The 12,199-nt window shown below is 40.4% G+C and overlaps 1 protein-coding gene across 3 annotated transcripts in view; it reads left to right on the forward strand.

The window, feature by feature from the left end:
- The window catches only part of Oscillin (glucosamine-6-phosphate isomerase Oscillin), a 42,104-nt gene that overhangs the window by 2,065 nt on the left and 27,840 nt on the right, over positions 1–12,199 (forward strand). The window contains exon 1 of one of the 3 annotated variants that reach the window (XM_065227583.1): positions 12,036–12,091. The exons of the other annotated variants lie outside the window; for them this stretch is intronic. The gene's annotated coding sequence lies outside the window, so the exon portion shown is untranslated. Of the gene's footprint in view, positions 1–12,035; positions 12,092–12,199 lie in introns of those variants that run through there. 3 annotated transcript variants of the gene reach the window in all.

Raw genomic sequence — 12,199 nt, forward strand, 5'->3', positions numbered from 1 at the left:
ATCTTATCCATTTGACCGGTCTTCTGCTCGATTGGAATAACTTTTCCTATGACTTTGACAGATAATCGATTGTTCCAATTTTGACATGTCGTCTGTTTATAAATTCAGGCTCTTTAGGTAAACTATCCCACAAATGATTTGGATGATACCCCGAACACGTCGTTAAACTCTCTTTTATGGTTATTTTTATTAGGGCAGTTACGCCAAACCACCAACGATCAAATGCATTGTTTACAAAAGCTGATACGTCTCTTCGAACAAGTAATCGAGATTTGAAATTCTGAGGATATTTTTTTCTCGCAGACATTTTGAAGACATTTCAAGCGTATCATTTGAAAACGGCACAAAAAGCATTTGTAAACAAAAATTGTAAGGCCCTTTCCACGCAAACTAATGCCGCTATCGGAGAGGAGAGAATTTCCTCTACCCGATCTGATGATGTTGGTTTGCGTGGGCGTACTTAGTGTAATAATAAACATGTAATAATAGTAAACATAGTGTACACAGCAAAAAAAATGTAATATCGATCAACGTAATTCAAGCTGATGTATGAAATAATGATGTAATAGCAAAAAGCAGATACAATATTACATCAATGGATGTAATTTTGTTCGCAAAATCGATGTATTTCGTACAATGTGATATTACACAACCGATGGATTGACCTGGTTGCAGCAGTTTCGATGTAATATTCAACAACTTTTTTTTTGCTGTGTAGTACTAGAATTTTGACTAAAATGGGGTACGCTTATTGGTATACTTGGGACCAATAGGCTAATCAAGTAGTAAGTCAATTTAAAATTGTTAGCTTCCACCGGTTGGTACAACCATACCACATAAAGTTGAGATGATATTCCGAATTGGTGGTTAGCCGCAAGTCTACCTATCGAACTGTCAAACCGGCTACCTATAGTGCAAAGTAAACAAACATTTAGATGCTATGAAAGCTCCACGAAAGGTAGTGCAATAAAATATAAAATATAATCGAATAATAATGTTCATAAACACGCAGTGAGCTTTAAATTGTCACGGGCTACGTTTGGTAATGATCAGTAAGGAGAATTTGTGATATTTGCTGTTAGATAATTTGAAAAATCTCTCGCGTCACTTTTCATATAGACCAATGTAACATATCCGCCAGAGAAAATCGTAGTTTGATTTGAAGTTTGACAGATTATTATTTTAACTGTTTAAAAAAACACTACATTTTTCAAAACGCCTTTTTAGGCTGTGTTCCATTTGGTGAATTTTCACTTAAATTTGACAAATGGACAAATGGACTCAATTTTGGCAAACATCTTTTCGAAAATCGGACGATCAGCACGAGAGGGATTTTCGAAGAGTATAATTTATTATCGAAGTTTCAAATTTAAGTGAAAATTCACCAAATGGAACGCAGCCTTACCCTAATAAACAAGTACCATAAACGAACTGTATCCCGGATGGGTAAACTATCTCACAAATGGTTTGGATGATACCCCGAACACGTCGTTAAGCTCTCTTTTATGGTTATTTTTATTAGGGTAGGCTGTGAACCATTTGCCTAGTTAAATTTAACTCGTGGTTAAAAGTGACACTTCGAAAGTTATTTTCTATGTTCGAAAATCCCCGTGCTGTCGATCGTTTCGAGCCAAGGTTGTCAAAATTTAACTTCTTGTCTGTCAGAAATAACCACGCTCGGATAGCAGGGTTAATCAATAACTTTCCATCTGTCAAATTTTAACCAAAAGTTAAAAAAATCCACCAAATGGTTCAGAGCCTTAATAGAAACTAATCGATCGATTCAACCTCTGGTGGTGAATATGAGAACGTCAAAAAGAGTGCTGTGAGTAAAATATTTTGCCGTGAGACCAAAGATGAATAAAGGGCGAACACGAAATTATTGCGACACCGAAAATGTCATGCCAATTTTCTTATAATGTTTAGAATCAAACCAAAATTTTAGGGTAGTTTTATACATATATTTACTTCAAAAATCAAAAGAAAAGTTAATCGATGGAGCCTTGATTGTAAAATTGAACGCATTTTCGCTTGATGCCCTCCATCAAAGTCTTTACAGTGTCATCCGGTACCAGTTTCTCAGTTTTTTTTTTTCCATTTTCTTAACATGTCCTTCTCGTCTTTGACTGTCTTCTTGCTCTTCCGAAGTTCCCGCTTCATTATTGCCCAGTACTGCTCCACCGGGCGCAGCTCCGGACAGTTTGGCGGATTCATGTCCTTTGAAACAAAATGGACAGAATTGGCCTCATACCACTCCAGGACACTTTTAGAATAGTGGCATGATGCCAAATCTGGCCAAAATAGCGGAGCTTCGTCGTGCTGCTGCAAGAACGGCAAAAGGCGCTTCTCGATGCACTCAGATTTGTAGATCTCGCCATTTACTGTGCCCTTTGTCACGAAAGGCTCACTCCTCAGTCCGCAAGAGCAGATGGCCTGCCAAATGAGATATTTGGAGGCGAACTTCGACATTTTCTTCTTCTTAAATTTGTCGTCCACATCGAACTTGCTCTTGCCGGTGAAAAACTCCAACCCCGGAATTTGCTTAAAATCGGCTTTTATATACGTTTCGTCGTCCATCACACAGCAGCCATATTTTGTCAGCATCTTCTCGTAGAGCTTCCGTGCCCGAGTTTTAGCCGTCGATTGTTGCCGCTCATCACGGTTTGGGAAGTTCTGTACCTTGTATGTATGAAGTCCAGCTCTCTTCTTTGCATTCTGGACGTAGCTCTGCGACATGCCGATCTTTTTAGCCAAATCACGGCTTGAGACGTTGGGATTTGCTTTAATCATCCGCTTCACCTTTCCCTCCGTCTTTTTGTTCTCCGGTCCCGGTTTTCTTCCAGCTCCTTTGCCGTGGTCCAACGTCAACCGCTCCTGGAACCGCTTCAACACTCTGGAGACGGTTGAATGGTGAATGTTCAACATTTTTCCCAACTGCCGGTGCGACAGGTCAGGAAATTCCAGGTGTTTGGAAAGAATTTGTTCTCTCAACTCGCGTTGGTTCACCTCCATTTTCGTTGAATCGAAAAACACGACTTCAAGTTTGACAGCATGTACACAATACACATCAATGAGAAAGTGTGCAAAATTTGGTTGATTTTTACCCAATGGTAAAACAGTTATGCCCTGTTGAATGTGTTGCAATAATTTCGTGTTCACCCTTTACACTCGTGTGTATTTCAGTTACCGTGGGGACGTAATTTGTGATTAGCCCCGGTCCCTTTCAAATTGTATCATTATTTATGTACGGTCCTTCTATTTAAAATGACGTTTCACATTCATCTAGGGATGGCCAATTTTCATTCGAATAATTGATTAATCGATTAACGAACATAAAATATTTGTAATCGGTTATATCGTGCCGATATAAGCATTAACATCTCCATAGGATCATCACCACCGATCGTTTCCAACATGTGCTGCACTCTCATTGGTTGAAAAATGGCCGCACAGCGAACAAAAAATAATCGATTAGTTGTTAATCGAGTAATTAAAAAATGGGATATCTCTGATTTTGGTGTGTTTGTTTTGATAAAAATGAGTGCAAAATTTCATCTCTACCAAGGGGGCAGCAAAACCACAAAATTACCTTGAATACGGGGGGTATTCATTGGATGAAACGGACCGTGAAAGAGGACACTAAAATAGGAAGTTTTTCTTTCGACAGTTTCATCTTAGTATTCATCTTTGACCTAACCATGCCCCGCCTTTAGAAAATGAGCACCAATCATGTTAGGCAGTCCATATGTCCGAAGTAACAATCACCTCGACAATCACGTACCAATCATTTCAAACTGTACATTGGACAATTTTTGACCTATGATTATCTTAAATAAATGAAAGTAAATATGGATGGGCGTTTTTGTATCACATCCAATGATAGAAGAGCAATAGTGTGAAAATGCGATCTGTCATCAGGAAACCACCCATTCCGTTAGCTTGCTTCCGTGACCCGGGCGCGTCTTACCTGCTCGACACTCGCTCACGTAATGATATGATACTTCTGCTTACTCGCTCTCTGTGGGATGTCGGTGAGTCGACAAAGAGAGTACACAATATAGAGTGGCGCACGGTAGATCGACTCGCCCCACACAAGTAGTTTGTATCGATTAACTCGATTTGTTTACATTTGTTACTTAGGACCTTTTCAAAAGTGACGCGAGTCCACTCATTAAATGGTCGTCAGCTTGCATAATACGAACAGTAAACAGGGGTACCGTAAAACGGGGTATCTTTGTTAAGAGCAACCGTACCAGTCGTTGCCATTTGCGGCACTATTTTACTTAAGCACAGCGTTTCCATTTTGGCTTAAGGTTCAATTTACTTTGATGCTTTTTGGAAAATTTAAGAAGCAGTTTTTTCCGACGCATTATTTTAGATTGCAAAAAGCTCGCACTATTCGATTCTTTTTGATATTTTACACAAAATGACGCGAGCTTTTTGTAATCTCACATAATGCGTCGAAAAAAACTGTGTTTGATTTTTTAAAAAATGCATCAAAGTTAATTGAGCCTTAATCACTCCTCTCCACACCGGTCGTTGCTATCAGAGTCATAATTGAGGTTACCGTTTTCCACACCTGCAAAACAAACTTTTGGCGTTTATTCAAAATAGCAACCGTCTGATGCGTTGCTACCGGGTTGCTAAATTTATGAACTCACTACTTCCCAAGGTGCGGATTGCTATTTCCCCCACCTGAATAGCAACCCCCGGTACGTAAGTAGCGTTATGGTAGAGCTTGGTAAATGTGCCTTAATGGATCACATCATTCGAGCAGTTTAAAATGACGTTTCCTACCACTCGAACTTTAACGTGGAATATTTTAATATGTTTTCTTCTACAACCTCGAAAAAATAGGGTTCTATTTGTAAAATGCTTGAAACATCTGGAATTGATTGTTTCATTTCCGTAAAATCGCTGGTCGTCCCAAAACTGCTCGACAATATGATTAATTACTCATTGGTACGGTTGCTCTAATGCGGGTATCTTTGATAGTAGAATTTAATGACTAAATTGACCTTCTGCACTGTTTCCCAATTGAAAACATTGGTTCCATTTTGTAACTTAGGCTTTGATAACGTATAGAGTTTTTTTTTCCATAGTATATGTAACATATTTCCAGGTATCTGAAAAAAATATATTGCCGTAGGAGACAGTGCCCCGTCCGGCGGAGAAACCCCGACGGCAGAAAAAAATAGAAAGGTGAGGAAAACACGATCAGTGCAGCCATCGACGGGGGGCTAGATTTGATTATACAAGTGGGCGTCCTTCAGAAAGGCGATCAGCTCAGCTGAGGGGTCGTAACCAAGCAGATTACTGACGTTCTTCGGGAGTACATGTTGTTCGCGTAGCTTCTGGAACTCCGGGCAGACAAACAGCACGTGTTCCACCGAGGCGGGGATGCTGCAAATTGAACAAACCTTGCGGAAAGGTGTTCCACCGAAATTACAGGAAATCCTCGCAAGGTCGGTCCGGAGTCTTGAGATGATCCGCTGGTCCTTGTATTTTTGGCTGTCCAGCCAGGAGCGTACGGTTTCCTTGATCTTCCTCAGGAAAGTGGTCCGCGACTGGAACCATTCCTGCTGCCAGGCTTCCATAATAGTATTCACAAATCACAATCCAACGCCTGACATCTATGAGGGGTACGTTCCTGGTGTAGCGGGGACGGGATGCACCAGATCCCGCCAGTCTGTCCGCAATCTCGTTTCCGGAAACACCGTAGTGTCCAGGGATCCACGTAAAGACGGTTGAAGAAGGGGCGTACCGTGTAATGGGTTGTATTCAGGGGTGGCTCGGGGCTTCGACTTCCAGCGCTTGGATGACGCTCCGGTAGACTTTGACTCGTTGCAGTGTTCGGTCCTGCCACTCCGAGTCCAACTCCACCCCGTGACCGCGATCCGTCCATACGTGCCCCGGATAAACCGACCCGAGAAGCTCTGCAACAGAACGTCTCAAAGCTACAGAGTTATCTCCGGCTTGGAATCCACTCTTAATCCGCTTATCTATTTTGACGACGTTTGATCGCCAAATCTTCTCTCCATGTCAGTGAACCCTGGGCACCGGGGGGAGGTCACGGTTGGCTGCAGTTCGAAGGGCTCTGTTCCCCTCGTTGAGGAGAAAGACCCTTTGGTTCCCGGATGTCTTAGCAGCGAAGGCAGCGGCTTTCGTAGCAATGGCTTCAGCAGATCGATAGCGGAAAGGGAGGATTCGCACAATCTCCCGCCCGCATCGCTCCGATTGTGCGAAAAAGTGCGTCCTACCCCGGGGGTGCGTTATGTACCGTTCTCCGCTGATTCGAATTGCCATCGATTTTCGCGCAAAAGCAGCAAACAGCAGCCCGCAGTGAGGATCTTCTACTTTATCCTCGCTCAAATACCACACACAGTGCCCGAATTTTCCGAAATATCCGGTTCGAAAGACCAAAATTTTTGCGCCCGTCGTGTTCAAAATATTTCGGACACAGGAAAAGGACGTTTTTGCACAACATAAAACACTTTTATTCACGTGGACACTAATTACAACTTTATTAAGACGAAGGACGAAGTGTTTACTCCGTGATGGTTAATTTGTACTGATATTTTTCTTCTACTCATTCTACGTATCTATAGCAAACCCCACACGCATCAATATATTGACGCGAAGGGGAATTATTGACAATAATATTGATGATGTGAATTCAGAAATATTGTCAATCTCGATATATTGACGTCAATATAGCATGTATTGACAATACGATTATTGTCAATAAAAGCAATCGTGTAGGGTTCACTTATGTGCTACACAGCTGATCGGTAGCGATGGGTCGTCAGCTGTATGTACAGAAGCAGCAAGAACAGCCCGGCGCGAGAGATTCTCTCTCCAAATCTAATCTTAATTTGGGATGCCCAGGCAAATTATAATGTCGATAATAAATGACTTGTCTTGCTCTAGCAGTGTTCATAGGGTAATAAAAGTTCTGTGTTTTAGTGTTTTATAATGCCCTCAAAGGCAGACCAGAAACCTAGCCTTTCGTGACGTGAAATGCATCGGCCTATCAGCGACCGGAAAGAGTTGGAACCGGTGGGGAGCATTGTTGAATGTGACTATAGAGGATGATGAATAGACGTCTTCAGTTTGTTTTGTGTGATTGGCAGCATTATTTGAATTAAGGGTACTAATGGGGTCTGATTATCTGCTTCTTTCCCTTGAGCCCACTCTAGAACCTACATTTTGTATTTAGATCTATAAGTTAACTGCTAGTCTGAGTTCCCTCCCCTTGGCTAGTTTTTGCACCTTGCTGTTGGTGGGCGGGCTTAATTTCATGCTTTATAGTGGAGTGTTTGAGACGGTAGGTTTATGGCCGGCGTTGCTGGCTTATGCCGCGATAGAATCATAGAGGTAACTCTAAGACTAGAAGGTCCCGAAGAAACGTGTTCAACTTTTTGGCTCAGCTCTGGTACTCTCTTCGGTCCCAAGCTAATCGATGCACCCCTCGAAACATAGGAAAATCCCCGAACCCCTCATTTTATCTGTCAAACTTTCATAGCAAATCAAAACAAACATAGTGTAGTACTAGAATTTCGTCTAGAATGGGGTACGTTAATCGATTTGCTTGGGACCAATAGGCTAGTCAAGCAGTGAACCAATTTAAAATCGTTAGTTTCCACCGGTTGATAGAATGGCGCCATGGGCAGGCAATGGGGATTACTAAGCTTCCCCTCTCTGATAAACCACTGCATGAGAGAACCAAAGATCTAGTCTAGCAGTGATAGTATCACACTTGTTACTCCTTTCATTGAGAGCCGTATCGTAGTACGCTTACGTATTGGCACTGACGTTGGGTGTGATGCTGGCGGGTTTTGCTTCAAATCACTCTTATTTTATTTATTTTTACGCAGATAGATTTATTTGGGTTTGCAGGGGAATTATACTATTGAAATATTTCAGAAAGTGCCCAACGGTGCTCCTTCTATTTGAGTGACAAGCTTTCATTGTTGTTTTCATTGAAGTATTACTCAGGAAACAATGTTAAACATCATTTTTGTACATGGTATTGTAACTAATCTTATATGTGCCGAGGGGCGATTCACTTGTGTATTTTAGATTCAGGCCAACGTATTGATGAACGTATTGAAGTATTTTTTATCGAATAAAAGTGTATTTTGTGTAATAATGTATTATTTGGCACTTTTTGAATTTATGTAATTTTCGAGGTAATTTTCTGTGTATTAGAAAAATAAAGGTGTATTTTTATGCATTAATGTATTGAAAATCAGTTATAAGTGTATTCTGTCATTTCAGAATAATTTATGTTTACCACTTGAACCGAGGATCAAACGGATCAAACTCACAATGTTGACGTTTTGTTTGACAAATACACAACACACGCTAACTTTAAAATACCCACTTATGAGAAGAATTTCACCCATTTAAAAAAAAATAGAGGCCTAACTAATGAACTCATTAGGGGCTGTTCATTAACAACGTAGACATATTATTGATCCCGCCCCCATCTCGGGCCGTGGATAATTGCCAACCCCCTTTCCCCTAAATTTTCTACGTAGTTTATGAATAGTCCCTTACCTCGCTCTTTACGCATTACTAAGCATCTGTTACCAAGGCTTTTACGCATTAATGAATAAAGGCCCAAACCAGCCCAGTGGCAGGCGCGTAGGCAACATGTTATACCGTGACAGCGGGCCCAGCACAGCAAAATGAACGATTTGAGCCCGGGACATGCTGCCTACTGTCAAACGCTGCTGTTGGTAAAGGCCTCCTTGTCACTGGCCTGGCCCAAACGCAATGTGGACGGAAGCGGAACGGAAACGGAAAGTTTGACAGTTGTCACAAATGACATCAAGATGCCTAAACGAAGTCGATTTGGTTCCAACAAGTTTTCAATCCGACAAGTTGGCTTACTCAGATCGGGCTTTTCCGCTGCCGTTGCCGTTCCGCTTCCGTTGTCACTGCGCTTGGGCCTTAATCGTTATTAATTGTAGGTCACAACTATCCATTAATGTTTTTATTTATTTAATAAATGATTTAAGGCACTTTTCTTAAAAAAGGGGTAAAATTCTGCTCATTAATGCATTGTTTTGTGATTCGAGCTCGGATTAAAATACAAAATAATAAATTTACGCATTTTGTTCGAATTCAGCATTTTGATTTTGAATTTTTCGTGCAAATGACGAATTATCGTGTATTTTTATTATTCGTCGAATATTTTTGTATTTTTTCGAATTTTGTATTTTTTTGAGTAATGACGAGTAATGATAAATTTTTGTGTATTTTTTTTTCATTCACGTATTTTTGATTAATTCTCGAGAGCACTGAATTGCCCCTATATGTGCTTCATTTTGATTTGGGATAAGTGTTTGAACTATGGCTCGGGATTTCCAAAAATCCAAAATTTCATCAATTTTGGTACGCTGGACCTATTTTAAATAAGTGAGATTGCATTATAAAAAACACCACTCTAGCACCCCTCGGTTGAACTTTGTGTGGGAGCAAGCTGTTTTTTTTGTTAGTTTAGTGTCAAACAGTGGAGTTATTCGTTTGCTTTAAATCATGATTTAAAAATCGAGATGAAATTCTGTGGGTTCGAAAAAAATATCGTTGTGCTCAGAAAACGAAGCTCTTTCAGATGATGTATAAAATCCCAATTTTTTTTTTCAAAATTACAGAACTTCTATAATAAATTCTCTCGAAAATTGCAAAAAAATTCCAATAAGAAAGAATTCGAATGTATCTAAGATTATGCTGAATCGAATTCCAATGCAGACTATTTTTCAAGACAATCCTAGGATTATTCTGAAGGATATATCGCGATAATCCTGAAACATATTTTATCGAAATTTAATAGAAATTTCACAGACAGTAACTTGAGCAAATTTTTGGAAGAACGCTTAAGAAGTGAATGGTGGAGTTTTATAGGGAGGAACCTAAGAATGTCTTAGACGAATTTTGAAATTATGACTAATTTAGACACCGAAATTATTTCAAAATTACGTGCACAAAAAGTAGCTAATGATCCAGCTCAGACCTTTCTATAGCCATTAGTTTTTTTTTGTAAAAAGTAGCCAGCATAATGTAAGCAGGGCATCAGAGTCTACCAGCATGTTAGTACACTAGTGCTCGCAAATAAGCACAGATGTAAACACTCCTAGAGGTGGATCACGGCATGATCACCTTGACAACCCGCGATGGGGTCGAAGAGGACTGGCTTCAATTAGATCGAAACGCGGAAATTATTTAAACAAACACAACTTTCTTAAACAGAGAATAGAGGAAATAGATCAATTCTCATGTGATTTGAGGCATCGCACAATGGATTTTATTCAAAGTCTAAAACTGGCTACTTCCCTAGGGGTTTCCGGAAATTGACTGGATGTGGCCAGCGTGATCCTGGCTATTCCTTATAATTGCCATTGAACAGGTTGTTGAATTTTAATGTGATTAAATGGTTTTTGACCATATTCAGAAACTGGCCACCGATTGAATAGCTTTTTCTCTGTTTTTGGATAGCAAAAACTCAACAAAATGGTGAACAGCCTAATAATTTACTAATTTATTATCTGTTAATAACAATTTTAATCTTGAACTCGTTGAAACTTACAGCCATCTCCATAATCAGCCTCGACTCTTCTGGGTTTATCTTGAAGAATTTTTTGACCGCCATATAAAGTTAACTTTTCGCTTAACTGCCTTTCTTTCCAATATCGTTGGGCTCAGAAAACGAAGCTCTGTCAGATGATGTATAAAATCCGATACTTGTTTCAAAGATCCCAATTAAATATATGTAGGTATATTATATATTAACTATGGACATTTGCCGTATTTCCTACTTCAAATTGGTATGCACCTTATCCCCGTTTTCGTCTGTCGGACTGAATCAGGTCACTCTTCTGATAAGACCGGCCGACTGGACCGCAAATGTGGCATCAATGTCGTCGTTGGCCAGATAGAGATACTGAATCACCATCCAATGGATGGATGGATGGATGGATGGGAGAGAGCCGCAAATGTGTAAACAATGCAACACCATCACGAAATATTGATGAAGATAGAGAACCTAACCTAATTACTCACTTCCATCTACCCTGCGAACGGTTTTATGTGGCGCGAGGATTTATCAGGCAGGGACCACATGAGCTTGTCTTGATCACGACGTTGTTTTGTTGTTATAGTAAGACTTAATGCAATTAATTTACGGAAGTTGGTCAGAATGTTTGCGGTGTAGACTCCCTTGATGGGTTTTCATATGAACTCCCTATCCTGCAGGCTGAGTCGTGGCGGTGAGTGCTAATGAACGGCTTTTAATCTTCTCACAAAGAAGGGTATACATATCGCTTCCAAAAGCGTCTTTCGAACCGCGGTTCGGCCAATCGACTCATTTCAACGAGATCGAAAAATGTATGTGTGTGTATGTGCGTATGTGATGAAATAAACCAAATTGGATGCCATAAACGCCAAATGGAAGGTATTGTGGTTCCATAAAACACGATTGAATATTTTTTTTAAATCGGTGAACTGGTTCCGGTGAATACGGGTCGTGAGTCTATAATCGGCCTGAATCATGTTAAAATAAAATTCGCAAGAGGGTTCAGATCTCCCCATAGGTGGATAAACTCAGATTTTTTTTGAGTGCTTGCCTGCGGTTCATTGGCCTTTTTTGCCGAAATCCTGTTTTGCATTGCCATGAAACTTCTCCAACACACTCGCATCAAGGGCCAATGAGTGATGCATTCTGTGATTTTGGCTTTTCTGGTTTGGGGCAACGCAAATGGAAACCAGAATTTCTGGACAACAGCAAACAAACATTGATAAAAGTTCTGCCATACTCATCTGTTCGTTTTTGCATGGAGTCGTTTTTCGTTGATATAGAGTAGAGGCTACCTTCTACCCCTGCACTGTGTGGGTATGGTTTGGCATAAAATTTGCAGATGCATGTCTCGAGGGTTCAGTTGGTGCACGGGTGTCGGTCAGTTTGAACGTGTTGTTTCGTTGGGAAGTTTTCGCCGGTAGTTTGTTTCGTTTTTTTTTGTGATCGGTTGAGGTGGTTTTGTAAGTGCTTTGCGTGCGGATAGACGGGTAGAATATAGCGGAAGTTGCTGTGAGTATGAGCTTGGTTGTAGACTGCCATTATTAGTAACGTGTGTCCTTGAATGGGATGGGTAAATTTAGTTTTGCTTGTGCTATAATCTCTTCACCAGTTAGATAT

The sequence above is a fragment of the Ochlerotatus camptorhynchus genome, unplaced genomic scaffold (assembly GCF_037179485.1).
Source record: "Ochlerotatus camptorhynchus isolate MF236.1 unplaced genomic scaffold, CSIRO-AGI_Acam_v1.1 ptg000274l, whole genome shotgun sequence".
In the NCBI taxonomy this organism is placed as follows: Eukaryota; Metazoa; Arthropoda; class Insecta; order Diptera; family Culicidae; genus Ochlerotatus; species Ochlerotatus camptorhynchus.